This window comes from Triticum urartu, chromosome 7, assembly GCF_003073215.2.
Source record: "Triticum urartu cultivar G1812 chromosome 7, Tu2.1, whole genome shotgun sequence".
NCBI lineage: Eukaryota > Viridiplantae > Streptophyta > Magnoliopsida > Poales > Poaceae > Triticum > Triticum urartu.
Window position 1 is genome coordinate 666224316 of NC_053028.1, and position 24280 is coordinate 666248595.

Sequence of the window (24280 nt, forward strand, 5' to 3'; positions counted from 1 at the left end):
CTGAAATACAAACCTATCCTAGAATGGGCCCAAAAGAACAGTGGCCTCTTAACGGGCCTGATCCGATATGGGCCGTAATTTGGCACAAAACACGACAGGCTGTGAACGGGCCTGATCTGGTATGGGCCTCAATTTGGCCCAAAACATGGCACGCTGTTAACGGGCCAGCCCAGTAGTGCCTGAAAAAACATGGTGGGCCTTTAGCTGGGCCGGCCTTTTCACCGGAATGGGCCTCTATTGGGCCGTTCCACGTGTCGATGTATCATAGGTGCCTCCTGTCCAATAAGTGGATGACATCTGTCCCAATGGTGAGCAAACATGTGTTTCCTCCGGCCAATGAGTATTTTACACGTGGAAAATCCCCATTGGTCCGGGCTGTTAACGGGTTATCGGATCTAAAACCGGACCCGATAGCTTAACGGCGTTCCATTAAGATGGATGCCACGTGTCGGTCACCCTTGACGAAAGCACTTCTATGATGCGTGATTTATCGTCATGGAAGGGGACACTTCCGTGATGATAATTTTAGTAATGTCATGGAACACTTCTACGACAGCACAGGTATGACTATCTTGATTCTGTCATAAAATTGTCATGGATGTACATGCATGACAGAAAACATGATCTACTGTGACAAACACGTATCATCATGGAAGTGTATTTTTTTGTAGTGAATCCTGAGCACCCAGGACGAACACGAGGCACGGTAGGCTTCGTTGCATGGAAGGTTGGGTTTCCTGGTGCAGGCGGTTACAAAACCCGGGAGAGGAGGAGGAAAGTGGAGCAGACCAAACTGCAGAAGCTGAATGCAAGGGTACGAGCGCTAGAGGAACAAGTAGTTCATAGCCAGCGACCTGCCGGAGCTACCTTGCCATCTCGACGGAGAAGCAGCGTGGCTTCTACCGAGCTCCTTCAGCAGCTTAACTTCACGGCTCCTAGCTACCCCGTGGATGCTATCACGAAGGCTCAAGATTGCCACCTTATGATGCAATGGCAGCACCTCAAATTCAAGGTGGTTGTCGGCTCTGTTGCACCTCCTGAACCCGGTGCAAATTTTCACTGCCTTCTGATTCCACAAGGCTATGCTGTTGTGATAGTGGATAAAATAACGGAGGGATTTGAGGAGCTCGAGCTTGACCACCCTACCGGTGAAGGGGAGACTCGGCTGGGTCTTGCTCTGAAGACTCCATGTCTATGGCGGAAGTAGCTCATCAACCTTCTGAACTGGACGTCTCCGCCTCCTCCTCCTCCTCCTCCGGCGAGTCAGGGCACTCCGCCTCCTCCTCCGGCGAGTGATCAAGCCAAACAACCTCCTTCTCCGGCTGCTCCGGCGCGTGGCGCCACTCTGCCTCCTTCTCCTCCTCCTCCGGCGTGTCCGAGCAGCCGGCCTCCTCCTACGTATCGTCAGCAACAGCGGAAGACAGCTGCTGAGGGAGTCCTGGATTAAGGGGTCCTCCACTACTAGGGAAAAGGCTAGCAGCAGCGCGGGTTTTTAGGCTATTAGCAGCGCGGACAGCCGCGCTACCAATAAGGCGCTACAGCTAACTGTTACTAGTGGCGTGGGCTAAACCCGCGCTACTACTAAATGATTAGTAGTAGAGCGGGTGCACCCGCGCTACTACTAAGCTAACACCCACGCTACTACTAACCTAACTACTAGTAGCGCTCACTTTTACCCCACGCTACTACTAACAATTTAGGAATTAAAAAAATAAAAGTTAGATGTGGTATTCATGAATGGTAATACGTCCATTGCAAAGCAAACCAACGTCACAGAACCATCTCAGGATTCCATTTAACATCAGACACACAACCATCATCGAAGTACCTCCCCTAGTGGTCCACCACCAACCTAAACAAATCACTTCTCTAGATGTATCTACCAAGGCTCGGAGTTCAGACGCCAATGTACCCGAATCCTCCTTCCCCCGGACGATGGCGTCGAGGACCTCCACCTCGAAGACCTCCAGTGTCAAAATCACCTGGACGATCATCTGTTCGACGTGGCCACCGTACTTCACAGCAAAGTCCACCTCCAAGTGGTTCAAGAGCACAACGCCCACCGGGCCACGCTAGTCAGCGTCGACCACCCCTGCACCCACATCCGCAAAGTGAAAAGTTGTTAGTACGCAAATTGCATCAGTTAAACTAAATAGTATATTACAATTCACAAGACCCATTAAGTTAAGATTCCTTATCATCTAGCAATTTAAAGGGGATCATGCCGAATATATATGCTTAATTCCTCACTTCTTATTCAAACTAAATATATAGATTTGGCAAATGCATAGAGAAACATAAAGTCCAAAAGAAACACAGAAATGCATATGTGAACTAAATTACTTTGTGTGTTAGCAGATTTCTTGTTAGGTTATTCGCTATATATAGTACCACATCAGGCAGGGTGATGTGTTTACTTCGCGCCGCAATGTTTGGCACCAAGTTCAGTCTTGGAAGACAAATACAGTACATTGCTGAGCGGGACAAGGCAAAGAAAAAAATTGTAGTTACTAAATCATTAGCATTAATCAGTGCCTTCTGTCACGGGGGTCATGTGTCAACTGATTTCAAGTATGTTCTTGCAAGCTACAAAGATGTTCAGAATTACTTGCAATCTGGTTTTTGCAAGCCACAAAGTTGTTCAGAATTACTACTTATCTAGTAGTACAAATGTTGAAAACAGATTATGAACTAGTCCAGACTCTACATACACGTATGTGATGAGCATTGAAGCATTCACTCTCCCAGGCTGTTTAGGATCATCAACCTAGTGGATGTCGTCCGGTAATAGAGGAAGTGCATCCTATATAAGGCACCCAACAAAAAGCTAAGTGACGGCTACTGTTTTCTCAGGCAGGGTGTACAAATTTAACAAAAATGAAAGTGCACTAGCACTATAGAGTCCGGTATATCCAGTTGCTAGGGCAAGTACTAAGGTCTAAGACGATATGCTACTAAATGATTGATTTTTTTGTTGCTCATGGACATTGACATGAGCAAGCACATGGCAGGGCCATGAACCTATGCAAAGCATCAATTGTTTTCAGCTCCATGGCAACATGTCTAGTGGAAATCAAGATACTACCCACTTGCACAACTGAATCTACCATGCGCATGCGGGAGGCTACAGCTTCCTCAAAAAACAAGTAAAGAAGAGCATCATGGTTTCCGCACCCATAAGTGATGTCACTATAATAATTAGAGGTAGATAGTGATTGAGTAGTGTAGAGGAATTATAAAAAGGGATACACCTCCTTAAGTTACTTTCTCAAACTAAATTATATAGATATGGAAATATAATGTACAGTAGAACATATTGTACTGTCAAAGCAACCAAAACCTTGTGAAAGTTTCTGTTCAAAAGCTAAATCACTTACACCACCGTGAATATATTTCAAGGAAAACCCTTGATTTGGAAGTTTGAAATAAAAGAAAGGTCCCGTTCCATTTGGATACTATTGATTATAGCTTACAGAATGATATATTGGTGGCTAAGAGGTCAATCCATTGTTTAAATCCAAGAAAATAAACAGGGACAGAAGTGGGGATAATAATTTGTGTTTTGGATATGACTGATTACAGATTATGGAATGATATCTTAGTGACTAGTAAGAGACCACTGCATCGCCAACAATCTTAGCCCACTCCATTGCAGCTCCCGGCATCATCTAGACTAATCAGCTGGCATCCACATAAAAATAATCAACTATGCAGTCCAACCCAAAAAAGTGCCTTGCAAAAACATCAGTAGTACAGACTCTCTCTCAAACTAATCAAACCGGCCAAAGCAGTCCTAAATCAAATACTAATGCTTCATGAACAAATTCAGCAACAGGGAACCCCATAGCTCACTGCCAAGATTTTACGTGCCTGGGAACCTAACAAATATGGAAATAAACTGCTTCACCGCTACATCCGAATATACTATGACTCGTTCATGAACCCCAACAACAACATATACCATGCAGGCCCCAATCAACACGTTTCTGTGACTAAGAACATAAATATGGTCCAGATATGAGATTGCACAACAATAGATAGAAAGAAAATGGAGGTGATTGATTTTCACTGACCTGCGCGTCCAGCCGCTGGTGGCTTCAGAGCACACCTCGCCCACCACTGCATCCACAGGCGGCCGCGCATAGCCGGCGGCACAGACCGCACCGTTTGGGACGCTCATGAATCCTGTGACTTCGCTGGGAAGAAGGAACTACTCCTCGCCCCGGGCGCAGCACACATCCAGTGAATCGACGGAGCCGGCAAATCAGTCAGAAATCCCTAAAATCTGTGCCAGTTTCTACCAATGGCTGTTTGTCGGAGAGGGGAACAAAATGTACCCGCTAATCTCGACGCCATTGGTAGACATCTCGCCGGCGAAGGAACAGCACGGCCGCTGCTGTTCGACGAACTGATGCAGATTTGGGACGGCGGCCACGGGCTCCTCCCCCTCCTCACGCTCGCGCTTCCGTGCGGGGGACTGGTGCTCCTCCTCGTCCGCGCCCATCGCCGGCCGCCGGGAGGAAGGAGGAGAGAGAAGGGGCGGGCGGAGGAGGAAGGGGAAGGGAGGGGGAGGAGGACGAGGTGGGGTGTTGCGCGCGGCCGGTGCTCGCCGGAACCGGCCGGCGTGGGTGGGGGCGGCGGCGAGGAGATCGTGGGGAGAGGAGCCGGGCTGGGGAGGACCGAGGAGATCGTGCGAGAGTTTTTTCTAGGGATGTGAGAGAGTTTTTTTAGTGGTGGGGTGGGAGTGGATCGGGCCGGGGTAGATGGTGTAGTAGTGGACACGGTTAGTAATAGCGTGGGGGTCTTACCTACGCTATAGCTACCTACTTAGTAGTAGCGCGGGTTTTATACCCCTCGCTACTACTATGGCCTGTTTCAGGGGTATGATGAAGATCATTTAGTAGTAGCGCGGGTTTATACCCCTCGCTGCTACTATCAACTTAGTAGTAGCGCGGTTTTTATACCCGACGCTGCTACTAATTAGCAGTAGCGCCCGTTTTTAGACCGCGCTACTGATAAATTTATGTGTATAAGGTTTTCCCTAGTAGTGCTCGAGCGTCCGGGCTATGTGACGTGGACCGGACTAATGGGCCATGAAGGTACAAGACATAAGAATTCCTCCCGTCTCCGGATGGGACTCTCCTTGGCGTGGAAGGCAAGCTTAGTGTGCGGATGTGAATATTCCTTTCTCTGTAAACCTACTTTGTACAACCCTAGCCCCCTCCGGTATCTATATAAGACAGAGGGTTTAGTCCGTATAGGCAATCATAATCATATAGGCTAGACAATTAGGGTTTAGTCATTACGATCTCGTGGTAGATCAACTCTTGTAACCCTTATACTCATCAAAGTCAATCAAGCAGGACGGAGGGTATTACCTCCATCAAGAGGGCCCGAACCTGGGTAAAACATTGTGTCCCTTGTCTCTTGTTACCATCAATCCTTAGACGCACAATTCGGGACCCCCTACCCAAGATATGTCGGTTTTGACACCGACATTGGTTATTTCATTGAGAGTTCCGTTGTGTCGTCGCCGGAAGGTTCGATGGCTCCATCAGTCATCTACGACAAAGCTGCCCTAAGGGAGGTCTTTCTCCCCGGACAGATCTTTGTGTTTTGCGGCTTCGTACTACGGGCCAACTGGCTTGGCCAACTAGAGCAGATCGACAGCTACGCCCTAGGTCACAAGATTAGTTTTGGAAATCTGGAGTATGTCGCTGATATCCGAGGAGACTTGATATTCCAAGGGTTCGCGAACCCAACCTCCGCTCTAGCCTTAAATCCGGAGTGCGTCTCCAGGTCTGAAAACGGGATTCCCGAGCCCGCCGGACTCGATGTGGCTATTAAGCCTAGTACGGGAGAGCCGAAGGGAGCAGTATCACCGGCAATCATCATGAAGCCGGACTCCTCTCCGAACACTGGCCCCGAACCCTCGGAGTCATCATCGTGTGAGCTCGGCCAAAGAGTTTTCTTCTCGCTGCACTCCACGAACTCTCTTCTCCCTGACCGAACCTCGCCTTTAAGCGAGGCTCTGGACTTAATGTGATCCCTCATCATTACAGAGGAGCAACGTATGAACTACGCCCAGCCCGGACTAGGGGCTGAGAGCGGGGAACCTTACGTCCCACCCACCACCCACTTCATAGCCACTGTCAAGGACTTAACCGACATGCTTGATTACGTCTCCAAAGACATCGACGGTATGGACGACGATGCCGGAGAAGAGCAGGCCCAAAACACGCTGTTTACCGGACGATGGACAGCCACCTCTTCGTAGGACATGTATATGGTGGATACACCCAAAGAGGGTAACGGCGATAACGAGAAAAATCTAGTTGAGGATATACCTCCTGAGACTCAACCAAAGCGCTCACACAGTGGAGAAGACAGCAATACTGGCACCGGAGAGAACAACACTCCGGACGACGCGGAAGACCAAGAAGACCCCGTCGAGCCAACCTCCGAACAGGATGATCGGGAGGACGGGCAAATTGATCCCGACGAGCAAGTAGAGAACGAAGACTCGGAGGACGGCAACTATCTGCCACTCTTCGAAGACGATGTGAGCCTCCGCGATGAAGATTTTATCATGCCAGAGGAACACCTGGAGCAAGAGTGCTTCAACCGCCAGCTAATAGCCACGGCTAGAAGCCTAAAAAAGAAACAGCAACAGCTGCAAGCTAACCAAGATCTGCTCAACGACAGATGTACTAATGTCTTGGCAGCCGAAGAGTACGGCCTCGAACGCCCAACAAAGACTTAACCGAAACATAAACTGCTACCCCAATCGATGCCGAGGCACCGGAGCCCATACCGCCCACACATAACGCGGCTGACGGACCCAACCAACCACCACATGGCCAGGGCAGAATGGCAACTGATGCCGAACACCAGCCGCTCCACCTCACCGTAAAAGCAGAGAAACAATGGCTCGAGGGTATATATATGACCTACGACAATACCTGGAAAATAAAACAGGCCAAACCAGATCAATCTATGGATCGCAGGGGCACGCCCCGGCGTGAGAAGACGGTTGCCAATCCCGGCGCGGCAAATATAATCACGCGCCAGCCGAAAATCGCATACGGACTTCATCCGAACTGCATCGTGACAAGGCCCGACATAGGGGCGCCGCACACCCCCTATGCTTCACCGATGAGGTAATGGAGCACCAGTTCCCAGAAGGGTTCAAACCCATGAACATCGAATTATACAACGGCACAACAGATCCCGCAGTATGGGTTGAAGACTTTCTTCGCCACATCCACATGGCTCGCGGTGATGATCTACACGCCATTAAATATCTCCCCCTTAAACTTAAGGGACCAGCACGGCACTGGCTGAAGAGCCTACCAGAAAATTCTATTGGAAGTTGGGAGGACCTGGAGGATGCACTCAGAGACAACTTCTAGGGTACCTATGTTTGGCCCCCAGACACCGATGACCTTAGCCACATAATCCAGCAACCCGGGGAATCGGCCCGATAGCTTTGGACAAGGTTCCTAATCAAAAAGAACCAGATTGTGGATTGTCCGGACATAGAAGCCCTCGCGGCCTTCAAACAAGCGTCCGAGACGAGTGGCTCGCCCGACACCTCGGACAAGAAAAGTCGAAGTCCATGGCAGCCCTCACCGCACTTATGACCCGTTTCTGCATGGGAGAAGACAGCTGGCTTCCTCGCAGAAGCAATAGCACCAGCAACCCTGGTACCTCCGAAACCAGGGACGGCAATGGCAAGCCACGACGCGACAAGCACAAGCGTAGAAACAACAACAAAGGAACGCAAGACACGGCGGTTAACGCCGGATTCAGCGGCTCCAAACCCGGTCAATGGAAAAAGGCACTAAAGGCAAACAGAGATGGCCCATCCAGTCTAGATAAAATACTTGATCGGCCTTGCCAGATTCATGGCACCCCCAATAAACCCGCCAACCACACCAACAGAAATTTTTGGGTCTTCAAACAAGCCGGCAAGCTTAACGCCAAACACAAGGGAAAGGGGTCGCCAAGCGACGACGATGACCAAGAGCCTCATCAGCCGAACACAGGGGGATAGAAGCAATTTCACCCCAAAGTAAAAACAGTGAATATGATATATGTCACACATATCCCTAGGAGGGAGCACAAACACGCACTACGGGACGGCTACACCATGGAGTCGGTCGCCCCCAAATATAATAATAACCATTTTATTATTGCCTCTAGGGCATATTTCCAACAGTCTCCCACTTGCACTAGAGTCAATAGTCTAGTTACATTGTGATGAATCGAACACCCATGCAGTTCTGGTGTTGATCATGTTTTGCTCTAGGGAGAGGTTTAGTCAACGGATCTGCCACATTCAGGTCTGTATGTACTTTACAAATCTCTATGTCTCCATTTTGAACACTTTCACGAATGGAGTTGAAGCAACGCTTGATATACCTGGTCTTCCTGTGAAACCCGGGCTCCTTGGCAAGGGCAATAGCTCCAGTGTTGTCACAGAAGAGAGTCATCGGGCCCGACGCATTGGGTATAACTCTTAGGTCAGTAATGAACTCCTTCACCCAGACTGCTTCTTGTGCTGCCTCCGAGGCTGCCATGTACTCCGCTTCACATGTAGATCCCACCACAACGCTTTGCTTGCAACTGCACCAGCTTACTGCCCCACCATTCAAAATATACACGTATCCGGTTTGTGACTTAGAGTCATCCAGATCTGTGTCGAAGCTAGCATTGACGCAACCCTTTACGACGAGCTCTTTGTCACCTCCATACACGAGAAACATGTCCTTAGTCCTTTTCAGGTACTTCAGGATATTCTTGACCGCTGTCCGGTGTTCCATGCCGGGATTACTTTGGTACCTTCCTACCAAACTTACGGCAAGGTTTACATCAGGTCTGGTACACAGCATAGCATACATGATAGACCCTATGGCCAAGGCATAGGGGACGACACTCATCTTTTCTCTATCTTCTGCCGTGGTCGGGCATTGAGCCATGCTCAATCTCGTACCTTGCAATACAGGCAAGAACCCCTTCTTTGACTGATCCATTTTGAACTTCTTCAATATCTTGTCAAGGTACATACTCTGTGAAAGACCAATGAGGCATCTCGATCTATCTCTATAGATCTTGATGCCTAATATATAAGCAGCTTCTCCAAGGTCCTTCATTGAAAAACACTTGTTCAAGTAGGCCTTTATGCTTTCCAAGAATTCTATATCATTTCCCATCAATAGTATGTCATCCACATACAATATGAGAAATGCTACAGAGCTCCCACTCACTTTCTTGTAAATGCAGGCTTCTCCATAAGTCTGCGTAAACCCAAACGCTTTGATCATCTCATCCAAATGAATGTTCCAACTCCGAGATGCTTGCACCAGCCCATAAATCGAGCGTTGGAGCTTGCACACCTTGTCAGCATTCTTAGGATCGACAAAACCTTCTGGCTGCATCATATACAATTCTTCCTTAAGGAAACCATTAAGGAATGCCGTTTTGACGTCCATTTGCCATATTTCATAATCATAGAATGCGGCAATTGCTAACATGATTCGGACGGACTTCAGCTTCGCTACGGGTGAGAAAGTCTCATCGTAGTCAACCCCTTGAACTTGTCGATAACCCTTAGCGACAAGCCGAGCTTTATAGATGGTCACATTACCATCCGCGTCTGTCTTCTTCTTAAAGATCCAATTATTTTCTATGGCTCCCCGATCATCGGGCAAGTCAGTCAAAGTCCACACTTTGTTTTCATACATGGATCCTATCTCGGATTTCATAGCTTCCAGCCATTTGTCAGAATCCGGGCCCGCCATCGCTTCTTCATAGTTCGAAGGTTCATCGTTGTCTAACAACATGATTTCCAAGACAGGTTGTCGTACCACTCTGGAGCGGAACGTGTCCTCGTGGACCTACGAAGTTCAGTAGTAACTTGATCTGAAGTTTCATGATCATCATCATTAACTTCCTCTCTAGTCGGTGCAGGCACCTGAGGAACATTTTCTTGAGCTGCGCCACTTACCGGTTCAAGAGGTAATACTTCATCAAGTTCTACTTTCCTCCCACTTATTTCTTTCAAGAGAAACTCTTTCTCTATAAAGGACCCATTCTTGGCAACAAAGATCTTGCCTTCGGATCTGAGGTAGAAGGTATACCCAACAGTTTCTTTAGGGTATCCTATGAAGACGCATTTTTCCGACTTGGGTTCGAGCTTTTCAGGTTGAAGTTTCTTGACATAAGCTTCGCATCCCCAAACTTTGAGAAACGACAGGTTAGGTTTCTTCCCAAACCATAATTCATACGGTGTCGTCTCAACGGATTTCGACGGAGCCCTATTTAAAGTGAATGCGGCAGTCTCTAAAGCATAGCCCCAAAATGACAGCGGTAAATCGGTAAGAGACATCATAGACCGCACCATATCCAATAGAGTGCGATTACGATGTTCGGACACACCATTACGCTGAGGTGTTCCAGGCGGCGTGAGTTGTGAAACTATTCCACATTTTCTTAAGTGTGTGCCAAATTCGTGACTCAAGTATTCTCCCCCACGATCTGATCGCAAGAACTTGATTTTCTTGTCACGTTGATTCTCAACCTCACTCTGAAATTCCTTGAACTTTTCAAAGGTCTCAGACTTGTGTTTCATTAAGTAGACATACCCATATCTACTCAAGTCATCAGTGAGGGTGAGAACTTAACGATAGCAACCGCGAGCCTCAACACTCATTGGACCGCACACATCAGTATGTATGATTTCCAATAAGTTGGTTGCTCGCTCCATTGTTCCTGAGAACGGAGTCTTGGTCATTTTACCCATGAGGCATGGTTCGCACATGTCAAATGATTCGTAATCAAGAGACTCTAAAAGTCCATCTGCATGGAGCTTCTTCATGCGTTTGACACCTATGTGACCAAGGCAGCAGTGCCACAAGTATGTGGGACTATCATTATCAACCTTACATCTTTTGTTATTCACACTATGAATATGTGTAGCATTATGCTCGAGATTCATTAAGAATAAACCATTCACCATCGGAGCATGACCATAAAACATATCTCTCGTATAAATAGAACAACCATTATTCTCGGATTTAAATGAGTAGCCATCTCGAATTAAACGAGATCCTGATACAATGTTCATGCTCAAAGCTGGCACTAAATAACAATTATTGAAGTTTAAAACTAATCCCGTAGGTAAATGTAGAGGCAGCGTGCCGACGGTGATCACATCGACCTTGGAACCATTCCCGACGCGCATCGTCACCTCGTCCTTCGCCAGTCTCCGCTTATTCCGTAGCTCCTGGTTTGAGTTACAAATGTGAGCAACCGCACCGGTATCCAATACCCAGGAGCTACTACGAGTACTGGTAAGGTACACATCAATTACATGTATATCACATATACCTTTAGTGTTGTCGGCCTTCTTGTCCGCTAAGTATTTGGGGTAGTTCCGCTTCCAGTGACCACTTCCCTTGCAATAAAAAACACTCAGCCTCAGGTTAGGTCCATTCTTTGGCTTCTTCCCGGCAGCTTGCTTACCGGGCGCGGCAACTCCCTTGCCGTCCTTCTTGAAGTTCTTCTTACCCTTGCCTTTCTTGAACTTAGTGGTTTTATTCACCATCAACACTTGATGTTCCTATTTGATTTCCACCTCTGCTGATTTCAGCATTGAATACACCTCAGGAATGGTCTTTTCCATCCCCTGCATATTGAAGTTCATCACAAAGCTCTTGTAGCTCGGTGGAAGCGACTGAAGGATTCTGTCAATGACCGCGTCATCCGGGAGATTAACTCCCAGCTGAGTCAAGCGGTTATGCAACCCAGATATTCTGAGTATGTGCTCACTGACAGAACTATTTTCCTCCATCTTACAGCTGAAGAACTTGTCGGAGACTTCATATCTCTCGACCTGGGCATGAGCTTGAAAAACCATTTTCAGCTCTTCGAACATCTCATATGCTCCGTGTATCACAAAACGCTTTTGGAGCCCCAGTTCTAAGCTGTAAAGCATGCCGCACTGAACGAGGGAGTAATCATCAGCACGTGACTGCCAAGCGTTCATAACATCTTGGTTCTCTGGGACAGGTGCGTCACCTACCGGTGCTTCTAGGACATAATCTTTCTTGGCAGCTATGAGGATGATCCTCAGGTTCCGGACCCAGTCCGTATAGTTGCTGCCATCGTCTTTCAGCTTGGTTTTCTCTAGGAACGCGTTGAAGTTGAGGACAACGTGGGCCATTTGATCTACAAGACATATTGTAAAGATTTTAGACTAAGTTCATGATAATTAAGTTCATCTAATCAAATTACTCAATGAACTCCCACTCAGATAGACATCCCTCCAGTCATCTAAGTGAAACATGATCCGAGTTAACTAGGCCGTGTCCGATCATCACGTGAGACGGACTATCCAACATCGGTGAACATCTTCATGTTGATCGTATCTTCTATACGACTCATGCTCGACCTTTCGGTCTTCTGTGTTCCGAGGCCATGTCTATACATGCTAGGCTCGTTAAGTCAACCTAAGTGTATTGCGTGTGTAAATCTGGCTTACACTTGTTGTATTCGAACGTTAGAATCTATCACACCCGATCATCACGTGGTGGTTCGAAACAACGAACCTTCACATCGGTGCACAGTTAGGGGGAACACTTTCTTGAAATTATTACGAGGGATCATCTTATTTAAGCTATCGTCGTTCTAAGCGTGCATAGTAACTACGCATAGACCTAGCTCATGATGCCACTGTTGGGGAACGTAGCAGAATTTTAAAATTTTCTACGCATCACCAAGATCAATCTATGGAGTCATCTAGCAACGAGGGAGAGAGGAGTGCATCTACATACCCTTGTAGATCACGCGCGGAAGCGTTCAAGAGAACGGAGTTGATGGAGTCGTACTCGTCGTGATCCAAATCACCGATGACCAAGTGCCGAACGGACGGCACCTCCGCGTTCAACACACGTACGGTTGGGAAGACGTCTCGTCCAACTTGATCCAGCAAGGGGGAGGAGAGGTTGATGAAGATCCAGCAGCACGACGGCGTGGTGGTGGATGCAGCAGGATCCCGGTAGGGCTTCGCCAAGCGCAATTGGGGAGGAGATGTGTTACGGAGGGAGAGGGAGGCGCCAAGAGCAAAGGTGCGGCAGACCTCCCTCCCCCCCTCTTTATATAGGGGCCTTGGGGGGCGCCGGCCCTAGGGAGATGGATCTCCAAGGGGGCGGCGGCCAAGGGTGGCTTCCCCCCCAAGCCAAGTGGGGGGCGCCCCCACCCCTAGGGTTTCCCAACCCTAGGCGCAGGGCAGGCCCAAGGGGGGCGCACCAGCCCACTAGGGGCTGGTTCCCCACCTAATTCAGCCCATGGGGCCCTCCGGGATAGGTGGCCCCACCCGATGGACCCCCGGGACCCTTCCGGTGGTCCCGGTACAATACCGGTAATCCCCGAAACCTTCCCGATGGCCAAAACTGGACTTCCCATATATAAATCTTTACCTCCGGACCATTCCGGAACTCCTCGTGACGTCCAGGATCTCATCCGGGACTCCGAACAACTTTCGGGTTACTGCATACTAATATCTCTACAACCCTAGCGTCACCGAACCTTAAGTGTGTAGACCCTACGGGTTCGGGAGACATGCAGACATGACCGAGACGCTTCTCCGGTAAATAACCAACAGCGGGATCTGGATACCCATGTTGGCTCCCACATGCTCCACGATGATCTCATCGGATGAACCACGATGTCGAGGATTCAATCAATCCGTATACAATTCCCTTTGTCCATCGGTACGTTACTTGCCCGAGACTCGATCATCGGTATCCCAATACCTAGTTCAATCTCGTTACTGGCAAGTCACTTTACTCGTGCGGTAATGCATGATCCCGTGATCAACCACTTGGTCACATTGAGCTCATTATGATGATGCATTACCGAGTGGGCCCAGAGATACCTCTCCGTCATACGGAGTGACAAATCCCAGTCTCGATTCGTGCCAACCCAACAGACACTTTCGGAGATACCTGTAATGTACCTTTATAGTCACCCAGTTACGTTGTGACGTTTGGCACACCCAAGGCACTCCTACGGTATCCGGGAGTTACACAATCTCATGGTCTCTAGGGAAATGATACTTGACATTCAGAAAAGCTACAGCAAACGAACTACACGATCTTTGAGCTAAGCTTAGGATTGGGTCTTGTCCATCACATCATTCTCCTAATGATGTGATCCCGTTATCAATGACATCCAATGTCCATAGTCAGGAAACCATGACTATCCTTTGATCAACGAGCTAGTCAACTAGAGGCTCACTAGGGACGTGTTGTAGTCTAGTTATTCACACATGTATTACGATTTTCGGATAACACAATTATAGCATGAACAATAGACAACTATCATGAACAAAGAAATATAATAATAACCATTTTATTATTGCCTCTAGGTCATATTTCCAACAGTCTCCCACTTGCACTAGAGTCAATAGTCTAGTTACATTGTGATGAATCGAACACCCATGCAGTTCTGGTGTTGATCATGTTTTGCTCTAGGGAGAGGTTTAGTCAACGGATCTGCCACATTTAGGTCCGTATGTACATTACAAATCTCTATGTCTCCATTTTGAACACTTTCACGAATGGAGTTGAAGTGACGCTTGATATGCCTGGTCTTCCTGTGAAACCTGCGCTCCTTGGCAAGGGCAATAGCTCCAGTGTTGTCACAAAAGAGAGTCATCGGGCCCGACGCATTGGGTATGACTCCTAGGTCGGTAATGAACTCCTTCACCCAGACTGCTTCTTGTGCTGCCTCCGAGGCTGCCATGTACTCCGCTTCTCATGTAGATCCCGCCACAACGCTTTGCTTGCAACTGCACCAGCTTACTGCCCCACCATTCAAAATATACACGTATCCGGTTTGTGACTTAGAGTCATCCAGATCTGTGTCGAAGCTAGCATCGACGTAACCCTTTACGACGAGCTCTTCGTCACATCCATACACGAGAAACATGTCCTTAGTCCTTTTCAGGTACTTCAGGATATTCTTGACCGCTGTCCGGTGTTCCATGCCGGGATTACTTTGGTACCTTCCTACCAAACTTACGGCAAGATTTACATCAGGTCTAGTACACAGCATAGCATACATGATAGACCCTATGGCCGAGGCATAGGGGACGACACTCATCTTTTCTCTATCTTCTGCCGTGGTCGGGCATTGAGCCATGCTGAATCTCGTACCTTGCAATACAGGCAAGAACCCCTTCTTTGACTGATCCATTTTGAACTTCTTCAATATCTTGTCAAGGTACATACTCTGTGAAAGACCAATGAGGCATCTCGATCTATCTCTATAGATCTTGATGCCTAATATATAAGCAGCTTCTCCAAGGTCCTTCATTGAAAAACACTTGTTCAAGTAGGCCTTTATGCTTTCCAAGAATTCTATATCATTTCCCATCAACAGTATGTCATCCACATACAATATGAGAAATGCTACAGAGCTCCCACTCACTTTCTTGTAAATGCAGGCTTCTCCATAAGTCTACGTAAACCCAAACACTTTGATCATCTCATCAAAACGAATGTTCCAACTCCAAGATGCTTGCACCAGCCCATAAATCGAGCGTTGGAGCTTGCACACCTTGTCAGCATCTTTAGGATCGACAAAACCTTCCGGCTGCATCATATACAATTCTTCCTTAAGGAAACCATTAAGGAATGCCGTTTTGACGTCCATTTGCGATATCTCATAATCATAGAATGCGGCAATTGCTAACATGGTTCGGACAGACTTCAGCTTCACTACGGGTGAGAAAGTCTCATCGTAGTCAACCCCTTGAACTTGTCGATAACCCTTAGCGACAAGCCGAGCTTTATAGATGGTCACATTACCATCCGCGTCTCTCTTCTTCTTAAAGATCCATTTATTTTCTATGGCTCGCCGATCATCGGGCAAGTCAGTCAAAGTCCATACTTCGTTTTCATACATGGATCCTATCTCGGATTTCATGGCTTCCAGCCATTTGTCGGAATCCGGGCCCGCCATCGCTTCTTCATAGTTCGAAGGTTCATCGTTGTCTAACAACATGATTTCCAAGACAGGGTTGCCGTACCACTCTGGTGCGGAACGTGTCCTCGTGGACCTACGAAGTTCATTAGTAACCTGATCTGAAGTTTCCTGATCATCATCATTAACTTCCTCTCTAGTCGGTGCAGGCACCTCAGGAACATTTTCTTGAGTTGCGCCACTTACCGGTTCAAGAGGTAATACTTCATCAAGTTCTACTTTCCTCCCACTTATTTCTTTCGAGAGAAACTCTTTCTCTAGAAAGGACCCATTCTTGGCAACAAAGATCTTGCCTTCGGATCTGAGGTAGAAGGTATACCCAGCAGTTTCTTTAGGGTATCCTATGAAGACGCATTTTTCCGACTTCGGTTCGAGCTTTTCAGGTTGAAGTTTCTTGACATAAGCATCGCATCCCCAAACTTTTAGAAACGACAGCTTAGGTTTCTTCACAAACCATAATTCATACGGTGTCGTCTCAACGGATTCCGACGGAGCCCTATTTAAAGTGAATGCGGCAGTCTCTAAAGCATAGCCCCAAAATGCCAGTGGTAAATCGGTAAGAGACATCATAGATCGCACCATATCCAATAGAGTGCGATTACGACGTTCGGACACACCATTACGCTGAGGTGTTCCAGGCAGCGTGAGTTGTGAAACTATTCCACATTTTCTTAAGTGTGTGCCAAATTCGTGACTCAAGTATTCTCCCCCACGATCTGATTGCAAGAACTTGATTTTCTTGTCACGTTCATTCTCAACCTCACTCTGAAATTCCTTGAACTTTTCAAAGGTCTCAGATTTGTGTTTCATTAAGTAGACATACCCATATCTACTCAAGTCATCAGTGAGGGTGAGAACATAACGATAGCCACCGTGAGCCTCAACACTCATTGGACCGCACATATCAGTATGTATGATTTCCAATAAGTTGGTTGCTCGCTCCATTGTTCCTGAGAACGGAGTCTTGGTCAGTTTACCCATGAGGCATGGTTCGCACGTGTCAAATGATTCGTAATCAAGAGACTCTAAAAGTCCATCTGCATGGAGCTTCTTCATGCGTTTGACACCTATGTGACCAAGGCGGCAGTGCCACAAGTATGTGGGACTATCATTATCAACCTTACATCTTTTGGTATTCACACTGTGAATATGTGTAGCATTACGCTCGAGATTCATTAAGAATAAACCATTCACCATTGGAGCATGACCATAAAACATATCTCTCATATAAATAGAACAACCATTATTCTCGGATTTAAATGAGTAGCCATCTCAAATTAAACGAGTTCCTGATACAATGTAATGCTCAAAGCTGGCACTAAATAACAATTATTGAGGTTTAAAACTAATCCTGTAGGTAAATGTAGAGGCAGCGTGCCGACGGCGATCACATCGACCTTGGAACCATTCCCGACGCGCATCGTCACCTCGTCCTTCGCCAGTCTCCGCTTATTACGCAGCTCCTGCTTTGATTTACAAATGTGAGCAACCGCACCGGTATCAAATACCCAGGAGCTACTACGAGTACTGGTATGGTACACATCAATTACATGTATATCACATATACCTTTAGTGTTGCCGGCCTTCTTGTCCGCTAAGTATTTGCGGCAATTCCGCTTCTAGTGACCACTTCCCTTGCAATAAAAACACTCAGTCTCGGGCTTGAGTCCATTCTTTGGCTTCTTCCCGGCAGCTTGCTTACCGGGCACAGCAACTCCATTGCCGTCCTTCTTGAAGTTCTTCTTACCGTTGCCTTTCTTGAACTTAGTGGTTTTATTCACCATCAACACTTGATGTTCCTTTTTGATTTCCACCTCTGCTGATTTCAGCATTGAATACACCTCAGGAATGGTCTTTTCCATCCCCTGCATATTGAAGTTCATCACAAAGCTCTTGTAGCTCAGTGGAAGCGACTGAAGGATTCTGTCAATGACCGTGTCATCCGGGAGATTAACTCCCAGCTGAGTCAAGCGGTTATGCAACCCAGACATTCTGAGTATGTGCTCACTGACAGAACTATTTTCCTCCATCTTACAGCTGAAGAACTTGTCGGAGACTTCATATCTCTCGACCCGGGCATGAGCTTGAAAAACCATTTTCATCTCTTCGAACATCTCATATGCTCCGTGTCTCTCAAAACGCTTTTGGAGCCCCGGTTCTAAGCTATAAAGCATGCCGCACTGAACGAGGGAGTAATCATCAGCACGTGACTGCCAAGCGTTCATAACGTCTTGGTTCACTGGGACAGGTGCATCACCTAGCGGTGCTTCTAGGTCATAATCTTTCTTGGCAGATATGAGGATGATCCTCAGGTTCCGGACCCAGTCCGTATAGTTGTTGCCATCATCTTTCAGCTTGGTTTTCTCTAGGAACGCGTTGAAGTTGAGGACAACGTGGGCCATTTGATATACAAGACATATTGTAAAGATTTTAGACTAAGTTCATGATAATTAAGTTCATCTAATCAAATTACTCAATGAACTCCCACTCAGATAGACATCCCTCCAGTCATCTAAGTGAAACATGATCCGAGTTAACTAGGCCGTGTCCGATCATCACGTGAGACGGACTAGCCAACATCGGTGAACATCTTCATGTTGATCGTATCTTCTATACGACTCATGCTCGACCTTTCGGTCTTCCGTGTTATGAGGCCATGTCTGTACATGCTAGGCTCATCAAGTCAACCTAAGTGTATTGCGTGTGTAAATCTGGCTTACACCCGTTGTATTCGAACGTTAGAATCTATCACACCCGATCATCACGTGGTGCTTCGAAACAACGAACCTTCGCAACGGTGCACAGTTAGGGGGAACACTTTCTTGAAATTATTATGAGGGATCATCTTATTTAAGCTACCGTCGTTCTAAGAAAATAAGATGTAAAACATGATAAACATCACATGCAATCAAAAAGTGACATGATATGGCCAATATCATTTGCTCCTTTTGATCTTCATCTTCGGGGCTCCATGATCTTCGTTGTCACCAGCATGACACCATGATCTCCATCATCATGATCTCCATCATCGTGTGTTCTTGAAGTTGTCTCGTCATCTATTACTTCTACTACTATGGCTAACGCTTTAGCAATAAAGTAAAGTAATTACATGACGTTTATGTTGACACGCAAGTCATAAATAAATAAAGACAACTCCTATGGCTCCTGCCGGTTGTCATACTCATCGACATGCATGTCGTGATTCCTATTACAAGAACATGATCATCTCCTACATCACATATATCATTCATCACATCCTTTGGCCATATCACATCACAAAACACTTGCTGCAAAAACAAGTTAGACGTCCTCTAATTGTTGTTGCAAGTTTTTACGTGGCTGCTATAGGTTTCTAACAAGAACGTTTCTTACCTACGCCAAAACCACAACGTGAATTGCCAATTTCTATTTACCCTTCATAAGGACCCTATTCATCGAATCCGATCCGACTAAAGTAGGAGAGACAGACACCCGCCAGCCACCTTATGCAACTAGTGCATGTCAGTCGGTGGAACCAGTCTCACGTAAGCGTACGTGTAAGGTCGGTCCGGGCCGCTTCATCCCACGATGCCGCCGAATCAAGATAAGACTAGTAACGGCAAGAAAATTGACAATATTGACGCCCACAACTGCTTTGTGTTCTACTCGTGCATAGTAACTACGCATAGACCTAGCTCATGATGCCATTGTTGGGGAACGTAGCAGAATTTTTAAAATTTTCTACGCATCACCAAGATCAATCTATGGAGCCATCTAGCAACGAGGGAGAGAGGAGTGCATCTACATACCCTTGTAGATCGCGCGCGGAAGTGTTCAAGAGAACGGGGTTGATGGAGTCATACTCGACGTGATCCAGATCACCGATGACCAAGTGCCGAACGGACGGCACCTCCGCGTTCAACACACGTACGGTTGGGAAGATGTCTCCTCCAACTTGATCCAGCAAGGGGGAAGGAGAGGTTGATGAAGATCCGGCAGCATGACGGCGTGGTGGTGGAAGCAACGGTGATCTCGGCAGGGCTTCGCCAAGCGCAGGGAGACGGAGGAGTGTCACGGGAGGGAGAGGGAGAGGCCAGGGGCTTGGGTCCGTCTGCCCTCCCTCCCCCCCCACTATATATAGGGTGCCTAGGGGGGCGACGGCCCTAGGAGATCCAATCTCCTAGGGGGGCGGCGGCCAAGGGGGTGCCTTGCCCCCCAAGGCAAGGGTGGCGCCCCCCACCCCTAGGGTTTCCAACCCTAGGCGCAGGGGGAGGCCCAAGGGGGGCGCACCAGCCAACTAGGGGCTGGTTCCCCTCCCACTTCAGCCCATGGGGCCCTCCGGGATAGGTGGCCCCACCCGGTGGACCCCCGGGACCCTTCCGGTGGTCCCGGTACAATACCGATTACCCCCGAAACTTTCCCGATGGCCAAAACATGACTTCCTATATATAAATCTTCACCTCCGGACTATTCCGAAACTCCTCGTGACGTCCGGGATCTCATCCGGGACTCTGAACAACTTTCGGGTTACCGTATGCTAATATCTCTACAACCCTAGCGTCACCGAACCTTAAGTGTGTAGACCCTACGGGTTCGGGAGACATGCAGACATGACCGAGACGCTTCTCCGGTCAATAACCAACAGCGGGATCTGGATACCCATGTTGGCTCCCACATGCTCCATGATGATCTCATCGGATGAACCACGATGTCGGGGATTTAATCAATCCGTATACAATTCCCTTTGTCCATCGGTACGTTACTTGCCCGAGACTCGATCGTCGGTATCCCAATACCTAGTTCAATCTCGTTACCGGCAAGTCACTTTACTCGTGCCGTAATGCATGATCCCGTGATCAACCACTTGGTCACACTGAGCTCATTATGATGATGCATTACCGAGTGGGCCCAGAGATACCTCTCCGTCATACGGAATGACAAATCCCAGTCTCGATTCATGCCAACCCAACAGACACTTTCGGAGATACCTGTAATGTACCTTTATAGTCACCCAGTTACGTTGTGATGTTTGGCACACCCAAGGCACTCCTACGGTATCCGGGAGTTGCACAATCTCATGGTCTAAGGAAATGATACTTGACATTCAGAAAAGCTACAGCAAACGAACTACACGATCATTGAGCTATGCTTAGGATTGGGTCTTGTCCATCACATCATTCTCCTAATGATGTGATCCCATTATCAATGACATCCAATGTCCATAGTCAGGAAACCATGACTATCTTTTGATCAACAAGCTAGTTAAATAGAGGCTCACTAGGGACGTGTTGTGGTCTATGTATTCACACATGTATTACGATTTCCGGATAACACAATTATAGCATGAATAATAGACAATTATCATGAACAAAGAAATATAATAATAACCATTTTATTATTGCCTCTAGGGCATATTTCCAACATGCACAATTATGCACTCAAAATACCTTGGACATCGGAGGAGGCAATATACGGACATGCCTATACAAAGGTTCGACCTTATACGGCCTTGCCCTTTCTTTAATCATCCTTCCTTTTTTACCGCAGGTGAATCAACACCTTCTCATTCTTCAGACCCACGAGGACTCTTTCCGATCCCGGTTCCATATATATGGCCGAAGACCATTCCTTTAAAGAAATCTTTCTTATTTGGGCGAAGGCGCAGACGTGCGGCAGGAAGACCACAACTTCGCTCAAGTACATGTATAGAGCTTTTCCCTTCGCCCTAGACCCCTGGCATGTAAATGGCCTTGGTGATTATGGTACCTTCTATAAGATCACGTCTTGACGTATCAATCAGATTTCAGTGAGCCAAAATTCTTATTCGGTATCATTTTTATTATGTCTGTTATGTGGTTCCACGTACACACCTCGGCATAAAACTGCCAGGGGCTCTATAAGGCAACATATGTGTTGCCAAACAAAAGTCCGAACAGCTTTTCAGCACATTTCGGCGTCCCGAGTTCGGCATTATATGCATCGGCTCCGAATCATGTCTTTGGTCAATAGTTGGGTTGCCCGGCTCTTGTGCTTGCTACCTTATGTTCTGTCTGGTCGGCTAGGGTAGTAAAGGGAGAACTACTCCGATTGTGTTTCTAGTTCGTCCAGTTAAGCACCTCAGTAGAGAAAGCCAAAAACTAACTGTCATGATGCGGCGAGAGCTGGTCAGCTACTCGGCAATTCATTACAATCGTTAGTGATTTTTCCGTATTACACGAAGGACCGTGTCCCTGTCACCTATGTAACGCAACCGTACTCGGATCACCGCGTACATACTAGGGGCTACATCGTAGACCCACCGTAAAACTCCTATAGCTAAGTGAAAGTGTTAAAGCCCTATAGTCCGATTGCCTAGTTCGCCGCACTGACACCTCCGTTATGGACCAAGATGTTGGGTCAAGAGTGATCAAGTGTTAATCCAAACACCCCCATATTATATGCGAGGGGACTGAAGCCGACGACTGGAAAACTTTCAGATTATAAAAAAAGGGCCACATAGGAGGAAAAAACTTTCACAAAAAGGTATGAGTATAACACAGCCTTAATATATCATAATATTGTTCTCACAATTCCAGTGCATCTATTCGAACATAATGTCCTTCGAGCTCTGGCTATCAAGCGGACGCCCTCTAGGACATCCTCCAAATAATGCTCCGGCGTGCGGTGGTCCTTGCTGCCGGGCGGGCCTTTAGCCGCAACATCGGTGGCCTTCATCTTTGCCCAGTATATCTTGACGCGGGGGAAGGCCATCCGAGCACCTCCTATGCATGCCGACCGCTTGACGGCGTCGACGATACGCGGCACTGCATCGACAAGTCGCTGCACCAAACCGAAATAGTTGTTCGGATGGGCTCAGCCGGCCATAGCCGGACCATGACGTCCTTCATGGAAGCTCCGGACATCTTGTGGAGCTCGGCCCACTATGCCATCTATTCGTTCAGCAACGCCTGACGCCGTGGCACGTTGAATTGTGACCAGAAAAGCTTCTCCGCAGAACATCCTTCCCGCGCTTGGAAGAACTGCGCCGCATCGAAGACACACTCTTCGGCAAGTCCAAGAATGCGTCTGGAGAACTGCACAATTGATTAAGCAGAGCATACTTCGGGTCACCGGATTTAGTCTGTAAAAGAAAGGGCTTACCAGCCGCTATCTCCCCAGCTTGCCAGATCTCCTCCCGAGCCGCTCTAGACTCGGACTGTGCTTCTCTCGCCTCTTGTAAGGCCTTGTCGAGTTCAGCGACCTTGGCTTTGTTATCCTCCTCGAGTGATTTGCATTTGCTAGTGGCATCCTCTAGCTCTCGCTCCATGACAGATATTCTCTCCTCGCACTGGCGCCGAGTGGCCTGTTCGGCCTTTAAATCAGCAGCCGCCTTCTGGACAGCCGCATTACTCACTCTGGCATGCTCCTTGGCCTGGGCAAGCTCGTCCCTCAGGGTCTCAATCGCGGAAGCACCATCTATAGTCAGGCATATCACATTGTATAGTTTTCAGCTTCGTGCTCATACTATTATACATGCGTAAGCGAGCAGTGCCAAAACATACCTTGTGCCTCGTCTAGCCGCCTGTTAATATGGGTAATGTCTTCATCAACTAATTCAAGTTTCTTCTTTAAATCTGTAACTTCCGCGGCTTGGGCAGTCGCCTTTGACATAATAGCCTGTTTTCAAATTAATCATGTTACTTCCTGAGCATATCCTTTTTGATCCTCTGATCGCCTTCATGTGGAAACCGACCAGAGCCTTAGGGGCTACTAACTATATACAGGCGCATTTTTGCATAAAAGAGCGGTTATTACATTGCATACCTCGAAGCCTCTCAGCAGGCTCGTGAAGGCTTTGTTCAATCCGCTTCTCATTGACAGAATCCTCTCAACTACCGTACCCATTAAGGTACGATGTTCCTCTGTGATGGATGCACTTTGCAATGTTCCCATTAGTGTATCCGGCACCTCCGTATTCCCAGAGGATGCTACGGGAGTGTGAACTCCCTCCAAAAGGGTACGCTTACTCGACCCTAGAGTCGTCTCCGGCTGTAAACCGGATAGTTCGGGGCGCTCATTGTTGGTCCCCGCAGGGGCAGCCTCCCCTGGACCCTTGACGGTCAAAATATCACCTTAAGGCACTGTCTCCTCTGCCCCCCGCGCCGCTGAATGGTCAGGGGAGATCCTTCGGGACGACACCTCGAAGTCGTCCGCCCTTAGGGGCGGTGAAGCTTGTGGAGGCGTCTCGCTTTCCATCATCTCCGGAGGCAAG